This window comes from Mesoplodon mirus (assembly GCF_964341445.2).
Source record: "Mesoplodon mirus genome assembly, chromosome: 8".
Lineage (NCBI taxonomy): Eukaryota > Metazoa > Chordata > Mammalia > Artiodactyla > Ziphiidae > Mesoplodon > Mesoplodon mirus.
This window is the reverse complement of record NC_138984.1, coordinates 13751342-13772892: the sequence shown is the minus strand read 5'-3', so window position 1 is coordinate 13772892 and position 21551 is coordinate 13751342. Positions and strand designations below refer to the sequence as shown.

Here is a 21551-nt window from a genome sequence, read left to right as displayed (position 1 = left end):
CTTTATCCTGGAGTCCCTCCCAGTTTCTGACTTCTGCAATGTGAGAATGACTTATTTCTCTCCTTGCTAAGCTGTTGATTGCAGCTACCTTTAATATTGGCAAAAGGAGGCATTGCCGGGCAGTATGTGGGGATGTCAGAAAGACATAACCTGTGGTGACTGCAAAGGAGGAGAAAATCCAGTAGCATGGAGTTCAGTGCTCCATGGGATGGCACAGTTGAGCTTCTACTGAGCTTCGCCCTCCTTGATTTCAGACCAAGTCTGTTTCCCCAGCATTCTGTGATACCTCATGCCATTCCAAAAAATTCCTTTTCTGCTTAAGTTCGGACACTTGTTGACAATCAAAGAACCTAACTAGGGCACTGGGCAAGAATGGGCAATAAAGAGAAATCAGAGATTAGCTGGCTCAACCACAAGGAATCACTGTCAAGTTCATTACTAAAGAAATCTCATACCAGTCAATGATCAGAATGAATTACTATACTCAAGGCATTGCTGTGCTTTATCAGAAATATGTAATACTCTTCCTAGCCTTGAGAAGCTTGTACCTGACAGAGGAGTTCACTAAAGTGTAAAGGAGACTGGGAAAGCTTTATAATAAAGACAGGACCTAAGGGAGACTTTGAATAGGTTTGAGTCATATAGATGGGAGAAGGGTAAATGTTACTCTAGGAAAGAGGAATGTAGCATAGAGAAGGCATAAGATACAATGGTTAAAACCATGGGATCTGGAATCTGCTTAGAGGCAGCTCCTGGGTCCATGCTTCCTAACTGTATATTCTCAGCCAATACTTACCCTCTCCAGGCCTCAGTTTTCGCATCTGTAAAATAGGGAGAGCATAGTACATACCTCACAGAGTTTTTGTGAGTATAAATGAGATGACACTTTAAAATTTCAACACATTGCCTGGTATAGTTACCATAACTATTCGTTATAACAGAAACTAAGAGGCAGACCAAGAAAGAATATTTAAGAAAAAGTAGGAAGTCCAGCTTGTCTATAGCCAAGGGCTGAGTAGTAGAGTAGAGGCAGAAACAATTGAAAATAGAAGCCAGGACCAGTTCATGGAAGGCTTTAAATGCCAAGATGATGAAAGTTTCCATCGTATCCCGAAAGCCATGGAAAGCCACTGAAGGATTTTGTTTTGTTTTTTAAACATCTTTATTGGAGTATAATTGCTTTACAATGGTGTGTTAGTTTCTGCTTTATAACAAAGTGAATCAGTTATACATATATGTATGTTCCCATATCTCCTCTCTCTTGCATCCCCCTCCCTCCCACCCTCCCTATCCCACCCCTCTAGGTGGTCACAAAGCACCGAGCTGATCTCCCTGTGCTATGCGACTGCTTCCCACTAGCTATCTATTTTACATTTGGTAGTGTATATATGTCCATGCCACTCTCTCACTTTGTCCCATGGATTTTTGAACTATGATTAAAATAGTGCCTTTGGAAGATTCATCTGATAATTACACGTAGGCTAGATTTTGGGGAATATGATCCCGGGTAGTAGTCTGCATTAACCCAGATATTAACATAGAGTAGTGAAGGGCAGAAAACTTGGCATCAGAATCATAACCATAGACTTCACAGATGAATATCTGGCAATTAAATGGGAAATGAATGATAGTTGAAATTTATCAAGCAACTACTAAGTGCTGGGTGCTGATCTAAATATTTATAGTGCCTTATTTAAACCATGCAACAACCCTGTGAGGTAGGTATTACTATTACTGTTATCACCACTTAGTTTTACAGAGGAAGATACTTGAGTCTTGGGAAGTTAAGCAATTGATCCAAGGTTCCAAAACAAGTAAGTAGCACAGCTGGGATTTAAACCCAGGCAGTCCAGCTCCAGAGCTCATGCTCTAACCAGAAGAGAGGTCCAAAGATGCCAGCAGGTTTCTGAGTCTGGCCATCAAGGAGATGGATAATATGTCTGAGGGAAAAAGGGTGGCAAGAAGAGAGGACTTCTTTTCCACTGATGCTTATTTAGACATGCCAAGAAGATAGAAAATGGGCATTTTCAGCACCACTGTTATATGTGTGCCTGGCACTCAGGAAAGAATCAGGACTGGAGATATCCAGGTGAAAGTCATCGAAAGAGTTAAAATTGAAAATCTAAAAGTAAACTGAATTTTTGGAGAACAGAGTAGCATAAAATTGAGAACATAATCCTGAAACTCTTTTATATATGATAAATAGAAGGCAACTTAGGAAACTGAGAAGGCATAGAGATACTGGGGGGAAACTAGCAGGGCAGTGTGGTGTCCAGATGCACTGAGGAGGGGAGTTTAAGGAGGGTGACACACGGCATCTGGGCAGAGATGGAGGTAAGACCCGAGGGTGTCCAAAAAGATCCAGCATGAGGAGATAAGTAAGATGAAAACTAAGGACTTTGCAGTCTTGGATCCAGACAGATCTATATTTGAATCCTCTTCAGCCATCTACTAGATAACCTCCAGCAAGTTACTTGACATCTGTCTTCCTATTTCTTATATTTACAATGGAGCAATTAGTATACAGCTTACAAGACTGTCATGAAATAATATATGTTATTACTCAGCATTGAGGAAAAAAATACACATGTGTATATATAATTGCTAAGATTCCTATATATGCATATATGTAAAGTATTACTTATTGACTATGATTGGTATTTACCAGGTCTAGCTAGGTATGTATTCATGTATAGACACACCTATATATGCATATGCATGTATATAACAAAATACACAGATGCACAAATTCTTATATGTGTATTCAAAGTCTGGCTCCATGGTGTCCAGAAAGAGAAACTAAGTTTGCAATTTTCAGTAGATCAGAGTCTGGGTATTTGGAATTTAATTAAGATGGTAAGTCTTCACCATGTTTTAGAAGAAATAGGAATTTGAATGCTAAGATATCAGAAATTTGGGGAAAAGTTCTAGTAGTCTGTATTAGTTTTCTATTGCTACTGTAAGAGATTACCACACATTTATTGGCTTAAATCAACACCCACTTGTTGTCTCATAGTTTTTGTGGGTCAGAAATCTGGGTATGATACAGCTCAGCTGATTCTCCACTTGGAGCCTCCCAAGGCTGAAATCCAAGTGTCAGCAGGGTGGTGTCCCTTTCTGGAGGCTCCAGAGGAGACTTTGGTTCCAGGTTTATTCAGGTTGTTGGCAGAATTCAGTTCCTTGCAGTTGCAGGACTGAGGTCCCAGTTTCCTGCTGTCTGTCAGCCAGGGGTCATTGTCAGCTTCTAGAGGCCGCCTGCATTCTCTGGCCCATGGCCCCTTTCTAAGCCAGCAACAATGGGTTGAACCCTTCTGAAATCTCTCTGACTTTTCCTTTTCTCCTAAATATCTCTTCTCTGCATCTTTCTACTCTAGCTAGAGAAAAGTGTTGGCTCTTAAGGCCTCACATGATTCGATTGGTTCCACCCAGACGATCTAGGATAATTTGTATATTTTAAGGCCAGCTGATAAGTAACCTTAATTTACATCCACAAAGTGCCTTCACAGCAGTACTAAGATGAGTGTTTCATTGAAGCACCAGAGAGCCTTGTTGAGGGGGAGAGGTATCTTTAGAAAACTGTCTCTCGCACAGTCTTATTCTGGACCACAGCTTGCTTTTTACACCTATCTTTTGAAGACAATGTTAACATTAAAGAATGCACTGAGAAGAAGGTGTAGGCAGGACAGTACTTGGCCTTTGATTTTCTCTTGAAGAGTGAGGTGGGATGCAGGTTTCAGTGGAGGCAAGAAATGAGTGAGAGGAAATAGACATTTGGCTTAAAGGTCACTTCCTGGAAAAAGTTGGCAGTGAAATAAGGTGAGAAAGAAAATCGTAGCTGTGGGGAGGGAGGGAAGAACCAAAGAGACATATTTAGATGATGGGTATTGGTGAAGTAATCAAATACATAGACACAGAAAACAAAGGCAATAAGCTAAAGGCAACAAGCTCTGAGGTCATCTCTAAAATGTTTATGTTTGCACTGTATTTGAATAGGCTGTACAAACAGCAAATGATGTCCTCATGGAATCTAAGAAACCAGAGGACAGAGATTTTTGTTTCATTGAAAACGCATCTGAACCTACTTAATAAACATCACTGAGAAAGTACCGTTAGGGTATAGGCAGAGTAACTGAAACCCTGGTGGCCTGGTGGTTAAGACTTACACAGCCACACATGACATCATACTTGAACCCACAAAACCTAATTTGAGCAGCTGGTAAAGTACTTTCTGTTCATTTCCACTTGCTTTCTTTACTTGCTTCTCAACCCATCTTATCTTTATTCCAATTTATTTTACCTGTGGAGCTTTTCAGCATTTATACTTCCTTGTTAGAGAACGTTTAGATAACTCATTTCATTTCATTTTTCTCTTCCATTTCCAGTAGATTTTCCCTTTGCCTGAGGGTTTGTGTGCTTTACAGCCTTTCTCTCATAGGATGAAACAAGGCTGGTCCACAGGGCTTCTCTAGGTTCTGCTCACCACTGTCTACTTTGTTTAAAGGAAGTAAAGCACCAGTAGCTACTTCCTCCCTCACTGTGGTCTCTCCTGAGCCTGGCCCCAGGCAGAAGTGCTTCTGCAACTCGTACCACTGAGGCTTACTACTTCTAGCTACAAAGGTCAAGGCTGAATGGCTCTGAGTTACCTATGAGAGAGGCTTAGATAGCTCAGGGGAGTTTCACTGAATATGACAAAACCTCGTATTTCTAAGTGCAGAGCTTTCAGTGGGCAATGTCTGTGGAATTCAGCAGTTTTTTTGTGTGTCTGCTAAACTCTAATGCAAATCACATTAGTCTTAGTATGAAATATTTAGAAATTTCACAGAAAATAAAGAGAGCCCTGCAACATGAATTGCACTGAGGGAGAATGTAGACATGCCAAAAATAGAAACAGGGTGCAGTTGTGTGCATGCATGGTGTGTGCTGAGTGTATGACATGTTTGTTGTGTGTGTGTACATGTGCATAGCATAAACGATCTTTATTGCATTAAAATAATTTAGAGTATTCCTTTCATGGCCCTTCAAACATGTATTAAGTTGTAATAATATTTGTTTATATTAGTGAACTTATGTAGGTCTCAGGAGGTAAGAATTCCCACTTAATTAGGATTTCATGGGGACAAGGGGGGTAAAGAACTCATTGCTTACAGTTTAGTGAGCCCATCTTAGAATCTAATAGCAATCAGTGAAGGGGTTTTAATTTTTCCTTTTTAATCATGGACTTTAACATTGGTCACAGCCTTCCACTAGGAAAAATATTATAACCTGTATATACTCATATATCTTACCAGTAAGCATCTTGATACAATATTTAGGAAATGAGGAAAACTGATTTTAATTTTACCCTTTTTCTCAGTTTCCTGATGGGTATATAGGTACTTATCATCCATGTTGAAGTTTTTTCTGCTTTATGGTAAAGGCACCCAACCACCCTCAAGAAGTCAGCTTTAGCTTGGTCTGGTGCAAAATGGGAAATCCCTAAGAAGCAAGAATTCATGCTTCTGGAGACCACATTTTAACTCACTCCCCCATGCCCCCAAACTCAGAGCCAGAGCATAACAACATGACAATAACAACAAACATACAAAAGCTAACGTATGATTTTTAAGCTTATGTCTCACACGAATAATACAGCCTGGATTGTTAATGTTCTTTAAAATGTTGTTTAAAAAGTCATGCAGCTAATTCTACACCTAGAATATAGTGTTCTTTTTCCATTAAAAACATAATCAACCACCAAGCAACTTCTTTTCCCTGGACTATGTTTCCTCTGTCTTTTAACGAAGACTGAAAGGCATTCTGGGTCGAGGCAGACGATTGCTCTCACAAATGATCAAGTGAAAGCACACAAATGGGAGTTGAGGGTCCAAATCAATGCTATTATCATTGATCTGCTAAGGACTACTGCCCGACAGTAATTTCTCCCTGGAGACACATGCATCTCTCTGCTGGCTGGCTGGATCCCATGCGAGCCTCCCACTGCTGGCAAAGTTACCTACAGACCTGAGTTATTTCTTTTAAAATAAAAGAAGCACCCCAAATTGCCCTCCTCTAGGCTTTCCAATTGCTAATTACCTTGCTTTCAATATGAATGTCACCCAATGTTTAATAATTACCTTGAAAATCACGTGTTTTATGGAAGAGCCAAGGTCTTTCAAATCTGTGAAGCTCCAATGGAAAAATTGGTTAATTTATATAACATCAGTATTACGTATGTTTTAGTCTTGTGGTAGTCTTTTTGTTTTTGTTTGGTTTGGTTTGAACTGCAGATGGATGTGTCTTTACAAAGGGAGGGCAATGAGGCATTCTTACCTAAGTAATTTTGACGAGGAAATAGATTGCCACGTACATGTCAAACGCTGAACATGCAAGCGATCAACCATTCAGACCAAGGACTGCTTGCTAGTGGAGCTGACTGATAGTCTAGCTGCAATTTCTGCAACCGGTATGCCCCACAAACCATTTGTTTAGTAGTGTCATAATGCATTTATCTTTTTTAAGGCCTCTGTAAGGAGGCCTTAAAAAAGCTAATGCAATACTTTGATTTAAGTGTTTAATGCCCTGCATTGTAGAAATTGGAGAGTAATGGATGGGTCTTGGCTTTTCAATCAAGAGCTTCTTTGTGTTTTACAGAGGATTAATTGCTGGATTTTCTTTATTTAGCTGTGCACACTAGAGTACATTCTTGACCTTTGGATGTGCGGTAGCTCATCAAGGTCTCCAATTCAAGGACAAATTTACTTCTTTTTTTTCTTTTTTTTTTTTGTGTGTGTGTGTGTTACGCGGGCCTCTCACTGTTGTGGCCTCTTCCGTTGTGGAGCACAGGCTCTGGACGTGCAGGCTCAACGGCCATGGCTCACAGGCCCAGCCGCTCCGCGGCATGTGGGATCCTCCCGGACCGGGGCATGAACCCGTGTCCCCTGCATCGGCAGGCGGACTCTCAACCACTGCGCCACCAGGGAAGCCCTAATTGACTTCTTGCTCTTTGTTCTGCACCTCTCCAGGTGGACAAAGGAAAAACAACAGGAAAATGAAGATTGGATGGCTCTGAAAAGGGCACTAATTATCTATTGAATCTGGTTTATGAGAATGGGTACAAATGCTGAGAGGCTCTGAGGACATATCCTAGTCCTGGTCCAGTGCCAGATATCAGTGACAGAGGGGATTAAGTCAGAGTGCCCAGGCACAGTCCAGGCGGGAGATCACCGTACACACAAAACAACTACAGAAATTTAAGAACGCAGACATGAAGTGTCAAGTGAAGACTATGAGTGAAGAGCACGAGGTTAAGGTCAAGGGGGACTTTATACAGGCATGGAGACTTGAGTCTGGGCCTGGACAATGGTAGTGAGACAGGAGATAGATGGGCCCCAGGCCGCGGAGCTGGAGCTTGTCCCTTGTGGAGAGATGCTCCAAGAGGAAGATAATAGCAGGAGGATAATGAGAGGAGCTGAGCCCTCCCCAGATAACAGATAAAAGCCCACGTATTCATCATTCTCGAAGCCAAGGAGACCTTCCCGACTACATAGGCACAGAAAGGTGCTTGAAGGTCAAAAAGGGAGGGGCGGCACCCCACAGTAGGTGATGTCAACCTAGGTATAGGTCTCTTCACTAGAATCCATCTTGGCTAAGAGATGCGCCCACACACATGTGAGGACCCTGAGATGTACAAAATACAGACTCAGAACAAGGCAAAGCAAGATAACTGGCCAACAGAAACCTGGAAGAAATGCCCCATATAAGTGATTCAAACTACCATGAGGGCGTGACTCTCTCTCTCTCTCTGCGTCCACCCATGTGTGCCTATTCACACGGACTCTTTTTTCCTCCTAATAAACACTTTACTTGTTTCACTAGTTTCTGTCTTTGTGGGAATTCATTTCTACAAAGCCAAAGTGCCAGGGCCTTGTCACTGGCCACTGGTCTAGTGGCTAGGATTCAGCGCTCTCACTATTGCGGCCTGACTTCAATCTCTGGCCGGGAACCAAAATCCTCCTTCCATTCGCTGCAGGCCAAGGCCACCCGAGATCAGTAGGACTTTGAAAGTCACCTTCATAAGAACCCCCAAAGGAGGCATTCTCCAGTAGATGCAAGAATCACACGGGAAGATTGTTAAAATTGCGGATTCCTGGGCTTATCCAGGACCTCAGTAGGTCTGACAGGAGGTCCAGGAATCTGGCTTTGCTAACAAACATCCACATGATTCATTTGAAGATGCTACACAGACCACATCTTGAGAAACTATGACTCAGAAGCTGGTTCACCTGATTGTTTTCTTAGTCAGAGAATCATATAATAGGATCCAATGGGGCATCACTCCCAGTGCTAACTGTTCTTCATTTTCTTTACTAGACTCAAGTCTTATTTGTAAAATCAAATATTTCCTTTTCTCTTAGGTATACTCAAAAAGAGGCAGAATTAGCTGACCAGCTACGTTGCCCTAAACATTTAGGACACTGAGGAGAAAACCCTGGTGTGTAACTAGTTGTCGAAAACTGGGCCTTAGACGTGCCCCCTCTGTCCTTCGATTTCACTTTGTTTCTTCTTCATTGGCCATTTCTCTGCTTGGACGTTTGTAACCCTGGTCACACTGGCCTCTCAATTATTGTCTAAACAGATTTTCTTAAACTTGGCGTTAGTGACATTTTGGGCCAGATCGTTCTTCTTGTAGGGGGTTGTCCTCTGCATTGCAGGATGTTTAGCAACAACCCTGGCTGGCGTCTACCCACTCGATGCCAGTAACACCCCCCTGGTCCTCTGCTGTGGCAGCCAACAATGTCTTCAGACATCATCACATGTCCTCTGGTGGGTGAGGGAAGGAGGGAAAAATCACTCCTGCTTGAAAATCTCTGGTCCAAATCCTAATGCAAATTATTCTGCCTCAGTATTGCTTTGATGATGGCTTTCAGGCCCAGAGATCTCGGGACAGATGATGGAAATTTCTCTTCAGATCAGGGTTAGCTCCTACGGAAAGCCAAGTTAAGAATCACTTGGCATTTGGGTCTTTTGTTCCTCCTTGCTTGGAGGAACCCCGGGGCTACTGACTTTCAAGTCAGTCCCCTCTCTTATTCTCTATATGCCTCAAAATCCCACTATCAGAATTAGTCTGTGAGTCTGGGTTTCTGGGGTGTCCCTAATCAAGTACAGCTATCACTTTTCTGGAAAAGAGCCAAAGCCATTAGAATCTTCAATAACTTAGCATGATACATCATAAGAGGCAAGCTGGCCGCCTAGGCAAAGCCCCAAGGACGTGGAGATGAAGACAGACATTTTAACGGTGTGAAGGATAAAGCTGAGAGTGTGGTGTTTGCCATGGTAGGTAAGACCACTGTGCTGGAGTCAGTCAGCCTGCGTTTGATTCCTGGCCTTCCTGCTTACTTGCTGAGGGTCTCCAGACAAGTGTCTCAACCTCTCTGAACTTGAGCTTTTCACCTGTAAAATGAAGGTAACCATAGTACCTGTTTCACTGAGCGCTGTGAAGCTTAATAAAAGAATATTTGCAAGAAAATGCTCAGAAGATGTTAGCTCTAAGTTTGGTTGGGGTGAGGAGGGGTCTTGAGCTGGGCTCTGTGTATTGGGCGGGGGGCGCAGATGTCCCAGCTGTTCACACACTGAGCTTGGAGAGGTGGGGTGGGAGCACAAGAAGGGCGCTAGCTGCTTTGAAAGCAGCAGTAAAAGGGAAAGGACCTTCCCAAAATGGAGGGAGTGGCTAGGAGACCCCGTTGGCTTGGATGTATATAATTAAGTTAAAAAGCCCCTCCTCCCATGCACACTCCATCCTTCCACAAGTGACCCCTTTGTGCCGTGTCTTGCAATACTGGTGATTTCATTTTGAAATCCCCACTGTGCACAGCTACAAAAGCTTCCAATTATCCTATTTCTGTCATCTCCCTTCATCCCACACAAAAGACCCAAATGCCAAGGAAGTTAAAGAAAGCCAAGATTTAACCAATATCATATGATTTTTTTTTCAATCTTTTCATGGTTACTTTTCTGCCTAAGCGAGACTGTAAATTCCCAGAACAATGAACAGTGTTGTCTTTATGTCTGAACCATGCTGGGTCCCTTACTGGCATGTGGCAAATACCAACACTGTAATTACCAATTTGATGTTGTGAACAGAGAAAAGTGCATAGCACTTTCTTTTTCTCTTTTTTCTGCTTCTCTTTTCCCACAACTTTCTGAGGCCACAGCAAGGTATTAAAGTACACTGACAAGGAGACATGTAATCTGACTTTGCTCCCATTTGCAAGGATGTCACAGATTGGGAAGGAGATACATTACCTAGATTGTATCAAAAGATCTTTGGCAGCCTTTAAAATTGGCCTCCCTCTTGCTTTGCTTGGCATTCAGGGTGATGGTTTCAGAAAACAGTTTTGAATTTGTGTTCCCTTCTTATCTCTCTGTGCCCATAACAGCTGAGTGGAGACTGCCGTTGAGAAGTCATTTCTTTTGTTCTTCTAGGCAGAGCGCATCTGTGCTCATAGTGAGAAGAGCATCGGGTGACAGTCAGGACTCCTGTGTTCAAGAATCAGTCCATTCACTGATGGTCTAAGCAACCTTGGGCAAAGCAGTAACCTCTCTGAACTTCTTTGACCTAAAGGCTTTTTCATCTCTAAAATTTTTATGTTTTTAAATAAAACTTGTATTATCCATTTTCAGATAGTCTGATGACCGGGCTGAGAAAATAAGCTTTTTGCCTGTTTTATTTTAACCTCAACGGCCAATTGGAAAGGAAAGCAATCTGCAGTCAGAGCACCTCTTTCTGCACGCCAAGTCCAGATGGTGTACCCCCAAACGCTACCTGTGCTTCATTCCCTGTTCCAGCCAAATTTCATTTCAGAAGTCAATAGCTGTGCCTTCTCACTAGATGACATTGTCCTCAACATGGCTCATAAACAGACCATTTAAAAGAATTTGGGCACTGTTCTCATACCCACTTGTTGTACTGATAGTCTTTGACTTTCCTATGAGACATCTCCTCTACCCTTCATCTTCCAGAGCTCATCCAACAAGTGCTCTGACCACACCTGGATTAAAAAGACCCTTTTCTCTGAACTTGAGCCTTGAGAAGAAAGACACAAAGCTCTGGTAGGTACCAAAGCCTGCACCAAACCCTGCACGTTACAGCTCCAGGGGCCCTCCTCCTACTTCCTGTGTTACAAGGCCTTCTGATGAGTTCTGCCTCAGTCTGATGGGCTCGCTCCACCTTCACTCTTTATTCGCCTTGATTTAGCTCAAGCCATTTTTTGTTGGTAACCATATAATTTTTGCAACCATTTGTTTTATTTCCTCTGTGAATGGGTACAGATATTGTGCTAAGTATTTAGGGAAATCAGAAAAGTAAAATAACTTCTTTGCCTTCACAGAGCTTAGAGGAGATAGTTGGGCACATGCTGTAAAGAGATGTTTGTGTTAGAAAGCCCTAAAAATCAAACAAAGAAAAATCTCAATATTCTTTCTCCAAATATTCTCTTAAGTGCTAAAACCAACAAAAAGCTCATTACCTTTCCTTCCAAATACTATTTCACATGACTTTATCATCATGCTAATAACACCATCATCCATGTAAGTGATAAAATTGGGGACCTGATTCTCCTTTTCTTTTTTTAAATTTAATTTTTATTTTCTATTGGAGTCTAGTTGATTTACAATGTGGTGTTAGTTTCAGGTGTGCAGCTAACTGATTCAGTTACACATATACATATATCCATTCCTTTCCAGATTCTTTTCCCACTGATTCTCCTTTTCAACTTCGCTTATCCCATATCTGCATAACCAGCTCATCGCTAAACCTAATGATTATATAGTTCTCTTTTTTTTTTTTTTTTTTTCGGTTCACGGGCCTCTCACTGTTGTGGCCTCTTCCGTTGCAGAGCACAGGCTCCGGACCCGCAGGCTCAGTGGCCATGGCTCACGGGCCCAGCCGCTCCACAGCATGTGGGATCCTCCTGGACTGGGGCACAAACCCGTGTGCCCTGCATCGGCAGGCGGACTCCTAACCACTGTGCCACCAGGGAAGCCCTATATATGTTCTCTTAATCATCCCTCCCACTGCAGTCATTTTCCTGTTTAAAGCCAGGTTTGACCACATCATCCCCCAGGTCAGAAGCTTTAAATGGCATCCCCCTTGTCCATATTCGTGCTTCCCAAACTGTGCTCTAGAACTTCAAGATGTGTGGGCCAGTGTTCCAGATAAGAAATATTCAATGTCAAATAAACTTGAGAAACAACGGATTGAACAAAGCTAAACTGGCCTTTTCACGGAAGAACTCTCAGAGCTTTAAATTTCCAATGTGCAACGTGAATCTCTCAAGGAGTGTGCACTATGCAATATTTCCCACACTGAGTTTTGCACAAAAGCATTTTCTTACAGAGCATTTATTATTCTGTGTCACATAGTCTGAGAAATGGTCTCTGCAACCTGCATTCGTAGTGAGCCACCGGGTGAGACAGAATTTAAAATATTTGAGAAAAAGAAGATGACAGCAGCTTCTTTTCCAGAGTTGAGAGAAATTGCAGGGGTTTGCCTGACAAAGCAGGAAAGTCTGAATTAGGGCAGGTGCTGGGCTGCTTGGTGCTAAAACAGAAAAATGACAGCATGGTAGCTGGGTGACAGGGTGGCTGGTGGCTTCGGGGTAAGACTTCTGTACCTTTTCCAATTTTGGTCCTGTTCCTTCCCCAGAGTAAGCACCAGCCCAGACGTCCACTTCTCCCAGGAGTGACTGTTCTGAGCAGTATAACCAAGCTACTTGTGCACATCAGTTAGAGAAACACACAACTTAAATAAGTACTTAAAACAATTTGCTTAAATTGGACCAAAGGTAACATCTATTTAGGTATGTGGCTTTGGGTTTGTTGAACCTCTGTGAAATCTCAGCTTAACAGGTTAAGGCAGGGACAGATTTTCATGGTTGTGTAGTAAGCACTGAATAAGCACTGTAGTCAGCATGGAAAATAATTCATGACCCAGTTAAGGTGAAAATATGGATGTCTGAATCCTCCCTCCATCCCTGCCCTCCACCTTTCCCCTTCAAGAGTTGGCAGTATCTCTAGTCTGGCTTGTAAACAGATTTTTAAAAGGATTTGTTGCATTTGATGCATTAGTATCCACATCTTCCACCTGCATTATGTTGCTGAAAATTACATTAAGTGTCAGATATTTATTACCACATTCCCCTCTTATTGTTTTACAGTCAAGAAAGGATAGTCTGAATTGTTATTATTCAATTATATCTGTGGAAATCTTTCTGAATTAGGAGTTGGAGTGCACAATTTCTCGAAGTCAAAATATAATCTCTAGCCCTACATGGACATTAATATCAAAATCATTTTCCACTCAGACCAGCCAAACATACTGTAACATATTACAGGCAGTGTAGTTCTTACTGGCTCCTTAAAGTTGGAACCTTGAATTAAAGTAAAACTGATGCAAATTTATAAGAGAATGACAATCAGGCAGCCTATGGCTCAACCTGGTCCCATAATTGTGTTTTCCTGCCAACACTGTTTTAAAATATTTGAATTAGTTGCCAGCATTTAAAAATGGGAAGATTTTACATAAAAAGTCCTGGTTATTAGCTTCTCTTGGAAAATTCAAGATCTACTCATACTAATCCTCATTTCTTGTGTGTGTGTGTGTGTGTTCTTTTTTTAAAAAAATTTTATTGGAGTCTAGTTGATTTACAATGTTGTGTTAGTTTCAGGGGTACAGCAAAGTGATTCAGTTATACATATACATATATTCATTCTTTTTCAGCTTCTTTTCTCATATAGGTTATCACAGAATACTGAGTAGATTTCCCTGTGCTATAACTAATCCTCCCTTCTGACATTGAAAAAATTGCCCAAGTGGAGCAGTGGCCGTACCCCATGGATGGGCCATAGTTTCTTTAGTTTGCTCTGCTCCCCACCACTCCCTTTTGTCTCCTTGTCTAGCCTGATTCACTTGTTCCCCGCAAGGCCTGTAGGCATTTGAGTTTGGAACCTTTGACTTAAAGTCACATTTCAGATCATGACGTTTAGAATGAAATAATGCCATTTGCAGCAACATGGATGCAACTAGAGATGATCATACTAAGTGAAGTAAGTCGGAAAGAGAAAGACAAATACCACATGATATCACTTATAGGTGGAATCTAAAATATGACACAAATGAACCTATCTATGAAGCAGAAATAGAATCAGGGACATAGAGAATAGACTGGTGGTTGCCAAGGGGGAGAGAGGTAGGAGAGGGTTGGATTGGGCTTTTGGAAATCGCAGATGCAAACTGGTATATACAGAATGGATAAACAACAAGGTCCTACTGTATAGCACAGGGAACTGTATTCAATATCCTGTGATAATCCATATGGAAATGAATATGAAAAAGAATGTATATATATGTATAACTGAGTCACTTTGTTGTACAGCAGTAATTAACACAACACTGTAATTCAAGTATACTTCAGTAAAAAATTAAAAAAAAAAACCACCATGACTTTTAGTAAGACTACTGTAACTGGGAATCTGCAGGAAGCCTTGCTTGATCCCTCTACATTAAACAACAAGCCTAAAGATTTCTACTGCCAATATATTTGTAGTTAATCCAGGTCTATATTAGATGGCTAATTTACTCCTGAGAATTCCCCATGTGTGAATAATGCACCAATATCTTGAACGAAGTAATAAAACTGTGTTTTGGTTCTAACAGTCCTGCCAGAACACCCTCTCCTTGCATGTATGGAACAAGAGAATATTTCTGGCATTGATTAAGCCATAGAAAGCACTAAATTTCTTTTTTAATTTTTCAAAATAAAAAACATTTTGAGGTAGAGTCAGCTCGTGGGAGAAATTGGTGTGGCAATTAATGGCATGGTTCAACACTTCTTCATATAAAAGATGGGAACATAATGCTAAGCAAAACTTCGAAGAAGTGATGAAATATTTATTTTAAAGAGGAAGCAAAAATTTTTCAAGCAGTAATTTCATATTAATGATGAAGGAAAGATAAGAGATTTAATATTAATGGTTATCGTGATACTACTAAGGTATTTATAAATTTAAAATTATTTCTACCGTACATTTTAAGGACTATATCACATATCTGGATAAGGAACTCAGTACTTGTGTTGATCATTTTCCTCATTCAATGAAATAAAGACATGAGATTGTAAATAATCTTGAAAACACTAGCTAGATCTAAAGCTCTATTATGGTATGAGAGTATAGCTATGAAGCCTTAACAAATGTTCTTATTTATTCTCTACAATTATCCTTGGGAAACTAAGAGAATACTAGTCTCCTTTCTTCATATAGGGTCCCCGTGTTGGTAATCATGTAAGTCATGATGAGAGACCACAAGAGTCTTTCAAATAATTTGACGGTTTCATGGTACTCTTTCCAGATATGCTATGGTTGCATTTTTCTTGCATTTTGAAAGATCGTCAAGGGCTGATTCTGACATACCTCATAGTGTCTAGCAACTACACAGTCATATTGACATTTCTCCTGCCACAGGAGGAGAAATGTCATAATCCATTACTTAGTAATGGATTTATCCCAGAAATCCTCCCTCCAAAGCACCAATGCCATTTTCTTGGCTATTCCACCATTTCCACAGTCATGGCTTCCCGGCTGGGATGGCTGAGATCAGGTGTGAATCACTCCTCACTGCCCCTATCCAGGTTGCCAGTGGAGTAAGTACCCTCCCGGCCTCTCTGTTCTCAACACTAAACAACACAACTTTAAACTGTCCTGGGAGTATAATCCAAATATGATGCCAAGACTTTTCTTGCTGATGTCTTTTGTATTAAATGACAAATGCATATAGCTTAGCTTCACTGTTTCAACAGTCAATTGGACTGTAAACCAAATTCTGCCCTCTGCAAGAAAAAAAAAATGCATGAAAAAATTTAATAAATCATGAAGAAAATAAAGAATGTTAATAAGAATCTGGCATTGCTCCCAGCTTTTCTTAAACCATGAATGACAAGTAACTGAAAATATGGAATTAGTGTAATGTAGAATGGGAAATTTTTATTTCAAAAACAATAGCAGGGGCTTCCCTGGTGGCGCAGTGGTTGAGAGTCTGCTGGCCGATGCAGGGGACGTGGGTTCATGCCCAGGTCCGGGAAGATCCCACACGCCGCGGAGGGACTGGGCCTGTGAGCCATGACCGCTGAGCCTGCATGTCCGGAGCCTGTGCTCCACAACGGGAGAGGCCACAACAGTGAGAGGCTCGCGTACCGCAAAAAAACAAACAAACAAACAAAAACAATAGCAATGATGATATGAGCAACTGAGAAGGGAGAAAGTCAAAATTAAAATGAAGTTCTGAAGTTCTCCTGTGCAGGTTCAAGCTCATTTCCCCCAACTTGTTTTGATATATCATTAACAATGGACAATTAGCAACTTCCCAGGCTTAAGTTTAATCCTCCTACTATAAAATTTAATAAGGTTGGCCTTACATGTAGGGAGTACAGTTACTCCTATGTGGGTTAATTCAGGGAAGGACTGTTTGGCCCTGGAAGATGTCTGGAGCTCTTTATTACAAAACCTACTTGTTTCTTACTGCCTGCAAAGCAAGGTTTAATATGCAAATAATTGCAGAGGGATAATATAATATTCACATCCACTGCAGAGCAAAGAGAAGTAGGACGGAAAAGTTCAAGGAGGCAAGGAGGCACTTGGAATGTGTGTGTGGTTGGTGTGAGATTCAACTAGATGTGTGTCAGGGACATAAAGACTATTCAGTCTGAAATCATCATGCTTTTACAATTTGGTCTGAAATTCAAAGAGCCATTTTCTCCACATTACTTTTCAAAATATTTAAAAATTTATATTTGAGGGGAGGACGACAATGCAGGATGCAGTTGGTTAGAACACATTAATAAGCCTCTTGTGGGAATTTTCCATGGTGAAATTTACAAGACTCTCTGCATTTAGATGGATGTAATAAAAAATATGCCACAGAATTTAACATGAATCACAAAAACTCTTTAAATGGTAAGCTGCTGTAAAAATAAAAGCCATTTGATACTCATTCAAAATGTAATGTGTCATTCACTTTCTAAATGCAAATGATTCTTTAATACAGCTTAATATTTCAACCAAAGGTCTTTGAAATAGATACCATTTGACTCACCAATAATTCCTTTTTGAGGGCTTAAAGAAGCATAGTAACCAAGAGACCAGGAATAAACCCATGATTTTTCATGATTATTCCATGGGTTTAAATATAGGTCTTTACATATTTCTAAGAAGGTACAATTGATGGTCTTGAATATCATCAACAAATGGAAGTTTACATTTTCCCTTCAGCAACATGTCCTCCAAAATGCAGAACTCCCTCCCCTTCATTATTTTGTTCTTCTTTTCTTCTCCCTTAGAAGGGATTAGTGCTGTTGTAAGTACTCATACTTCATGGACACAAGACTAGGAGAAAGAAGACTGCAGAATGGTTAAAGGTAGAGACATAGGGCCATCCTGCCCACTTACACTGCCAAGTCACTTCTAGTGTGGATGTCAGAGCAAAAATGCTTCTTTTTGGTGGGTTATGCCAGTATCACTACATCAGATAAGAGATACTCATTTCATAGAAGAGAAGAACTCTTATTAATCAGCTTTTTAGTTGTTAGAAAAAATATTAATAATTATTGATTGATTTTAAGAAACAATTATGTCTAGTATCTGATGACATGCATTTTCTCCAAAACATAATCTTTAAACTTTTTAAGTGCATATTTAATGCCAAGTGCTTTCACTTCACAGTGTGTGCAGAGGTTAAAGAGATCGGGTCAGAATCCTGAAAGTATCTAAATTTCATGTTGTGTAGGAGTGGGGGCAGAGCCTGGCATGCAGAAAATATTAAGTAAATGTTTGCTGACTGCATGCTCCACAACAGGCACTGTTAGGGGTCCTTCTACGGCAAGGTCAATGTTCACACTCAAGGCTGGTCTCAAATTTACTTTTCTGCCCTCGTCTCCTGTATGATGCTGTATATAGTCCACAGTCCAGCTCTTCTAGGGTAGATTCTTGCCTTCCTTATCCTTCTAATGAAACCTCATTGAACGTTGTGTTTCGCTCATGGTAATTACCTTACTTCTCTTTAGAATGTACTCACTTAGTACAGGCCAAATGCCCTCTTGCTGCAGTGTCTTCTTAGATACAGAGCCAGTGGCTTAATTACCTTTTTACCTTTGAGAGAGCTTAGTCTCAGAACTCTAATACAGCAGGTGCTCCATAATTATTAAGAATTTATGTGGCTTCCCTAAAACTCCCATATAGCACATTTAACTCTGAAGCCTACAGCACTATTTCTTTAGAATTTATTTGAAAATGCTTAAAGAAGCAACTTGAATTGTACTCATTTACACAGGAAGGGCCATAAGGCCTCAGAGAAAACTTTATAATATTTTCCTTTTCACAGGACTATTTTCAGAGAAATCAATTTCACTCCACCCATGTTTCTTGTATACAAAAAAATACTTTTCAAAGAGCCATGTTTAAATGCTGAGTGAAATGCTACTTTTGGAAATTAGAATGTATTATTAATCACTGCACTGTGGCTTCCAGGGAATGTAATATTTACTATCTATAGCAGAATTGATCTAACTGATTAGCATTATCCTGTAATAAACGCAAGTGGGCACAACAGACTCCCTGACACCTTCAGATATTTGGCAAACAAAGTGCTCAGCCTATATACTGTCCACTCTCAGCCCTCTCTTTCCCTCCAAATTCTTTCAAAAGACATTTCTGAAGGGCCTGCCTATTCTTAATACCAAAAAATCAGGTGGGCTGCTAGGAAAAAATAGATGGATGGTGCCCCAGTCACGGCTCTAGCTCTATACCTTATGCTCATTTTAGAAAGAGAACCCTATTTGATAAAAAGCATAGCTTCTTTGCATTAGGATATAACACAGGCTACTCTGAAAATCATGGCCTCTTTGTACTAGAATGATGTAACACATGCTATTTTTTTTTCAGAGATTATTCTCCTGATTTATTTTTTAATTAATTTCTATGGGCGTATAGTTGATTTACAATGTTGTGTTAGTTTCTGCTGCACAGCAAAGTGAATCAGTTATACATATATCCACTCTTTTTTAGATTCTATTCCCATATAGGTCCTTACAGAGTAGAGTTCCCTGTGCTATACAGCAGGTCCTTATTAGTTACCTATTTTATATATAGTAGTGTGTATATGTCAATCCCAATCTCCCAATTTATCCCCCCCCCCTTTTCCGCCTTGGTAACCATAAGTTTGTTTTCTACATCTGTCACTCTATTTCTGTTTTGTAAATAGGTTAATTTGTACCATTTTTTTAGATTCCACACATAAGCAATATCATATGATATTTGTCTTTCTTTGTCTGACTTACTTCACTCAGTATGACAATCTCTAGGTCCATCCAGTGGCTATTTTGAATACACAAAACTATCACACGGTCTGTTAAGATTTATATAAGACTGAATTTCTACTTTTCTGCAACTGTAAGTTCCCGGATGTAATTCCCAGGGCAACAAAAAGGAAATGTTTGATTTATTCCTATTTTCTAGAAGTCTTAAGTATTTATTTCCTCCTTCTGGAAGTCACTAAGACTACCACTACCTCTGATAGGTGAATTGTGAAACTGATCACATGTGGTTGTCAAACAGCATTCCTGAGACAAAGCAGAAGGACCCTCATTCTAAAGATGCAGAAAAATTCTAAGTGTCACAAAGAGTATAATGGGCTATAGAGCAAACTTCTTTGGAAAGGGACCTTAATACTTGCTGGGTTTATGGCCAGTTATATTTTATTGAGACTGTGAACAAACATGGATTAAACTCTTCAATGCCAGCTAACTCATGGTTATAGAGTTAAATATTTCATCTTAAGCAGATATTCAGGTAAAACAATAGAGACTCACATTTAACCACTGAAATTAAAGAGGAGGGAATTACACACACCTTTGGGAACCCCTTAGGTGTAAAATAGTGTAGGTGCTAAAAAAAGTAAGAGCTCTTGAAACGACCCCTTTCATTGGGCACAGAATACGCCAGGATCAAACAAATAAAGTTTCATCTATCTTTTAGTCTTATCCAATATGAAGAATGGCTTGATGATCTACATAATAAGTAAAAAATAAGGGTTTGCCCAGTGGCTTGGCAATGGGTAGGATATACATAAAGTATTATTTTATAATCAAGTATCTAAAATTATCATTTTATTTGGTGACTATGACAGAAAGTAGGTTATATCAGTGACTATCATAAGTTACTTAAGTCACTTTACCAAATTACAGTAAGAAATTAAACCAAAAACTGGCTCCGTGTCCACATGTCCTGGGTTATGATCATGTTTACCTTTGTGATTAAATAGATCTCTTGGTAAGAGAGATCTCACCAAGTTATATTAAGGTTATATTAAAAAGTTATATTAATATAAATAAAAGTTATATTAATTTTGTAAAAAAAGAAAACTACATATATGTAGGTGTTAATAATGATTAATTGTAGGGATGTGAGAGGAATGTGGGAATGTGTGTAAGAAGTTTGAATAAAATCTCTCAAATATTTTCACTGTTTCATTTTATACCGATATTCGTTATTTACATTGTTCACGTGGTATACACTTCTTTTACAATTTAAAAAAATATATAAGAGAAAAACTGATAGGTGTTATTCTGTCTTGGTTTTTACTCTTTTGCAACTGTAGTTTTCTCATCACGATCATTATATATTTTGGGGAAACATCTAAAGAGAAATCACTAGCTGAATTTGAATGGATTCATCTAATTCTGTACTTTGGCATGTGGAGACAGATAACCAGCGGGAAAGTAAAACAATGTTAAATTATGACCATGATCAGGCACGTAAAAGGGAGCACTGACTGGGAAATTGAGCCTGTGAGAAACAAAAGTGGCAAGGACAAAGCTAACAGAAAATGATACGTCTAGTTTTACTGACTGAAATAATTCCCATGTGGTATTTAAAGAGGAGAGTCAGAAAATATCCTCTAAGAACTAAGAATAGTTTAAACTTTGGATTCATTAAACCACAAGTATTATGAGTCTAAGCACAAAATAATCTAGGGTGGGGCAGGTTCTGGGGCTCAGTAAGCCCTTCTCCGCGCCGTAGATGGTGTGAGTCAGGACTCAACTACATCATCCTACAGCCGATCGGCCCCTGGTCTCAATTTTCCACTGCCTATGTGGCCTTCAGCACATTACTTCTTTTGATCTATTTGACATTGCATATTTAGCATTCTTTGTAAAGCAGTGATAAATCGACATTTATTGCTGAAAGGTAAGAGATGAAATGAGAATATCGGCTAAGATTTATGAATTGTAGCTCAAAAATTGTGTCCTCATTGGCTTTATCCTCACAAGGTTCTGAAATAACAGATTCAGTCCTAAGTGGCTAAATAAGGTAGTAGATTACATTTTCCACACACACCAGGCTCCATTTAAAACTCTGTGTATCAGGCTAATGGATGTACTATCATAGTTGAATCCATATCAGTCTGTATAGCTACATGGATGCAGACCTGTAAATTAACTGTGCATATATGGATATAATGAGGC

At 40.0% G+C, this 21551-nt stretch overlaps 1 protein-coding gene across 6 annotated transcripts in view; it reads right to left on the bottom strand.

Moving 5' to 3' along the window:
- Positions 1 to 21551, bottom strand: part of DOCK10 (dedicator of cytokinesis 10) — a 292002-nt gene that overhangs the window by 180797 nt on the left and 89654 nt on the right. Inside the window, exon 2 of one of the 6 annotated variants that reach the window (XM_082631251.1) lies at positions 6114 to 6157. The exons of the other annotated variants lie outside the window; for them this stretch is intronic. The gene's annotated coding sequence lies outside the window, so the exon portion shown is untranslated. The remainder of the gene's footprint in view (positions 1 to 6113; positions 6158 to 21551) is intronic. 6 annotated transcript variants of the gene reach the window in all.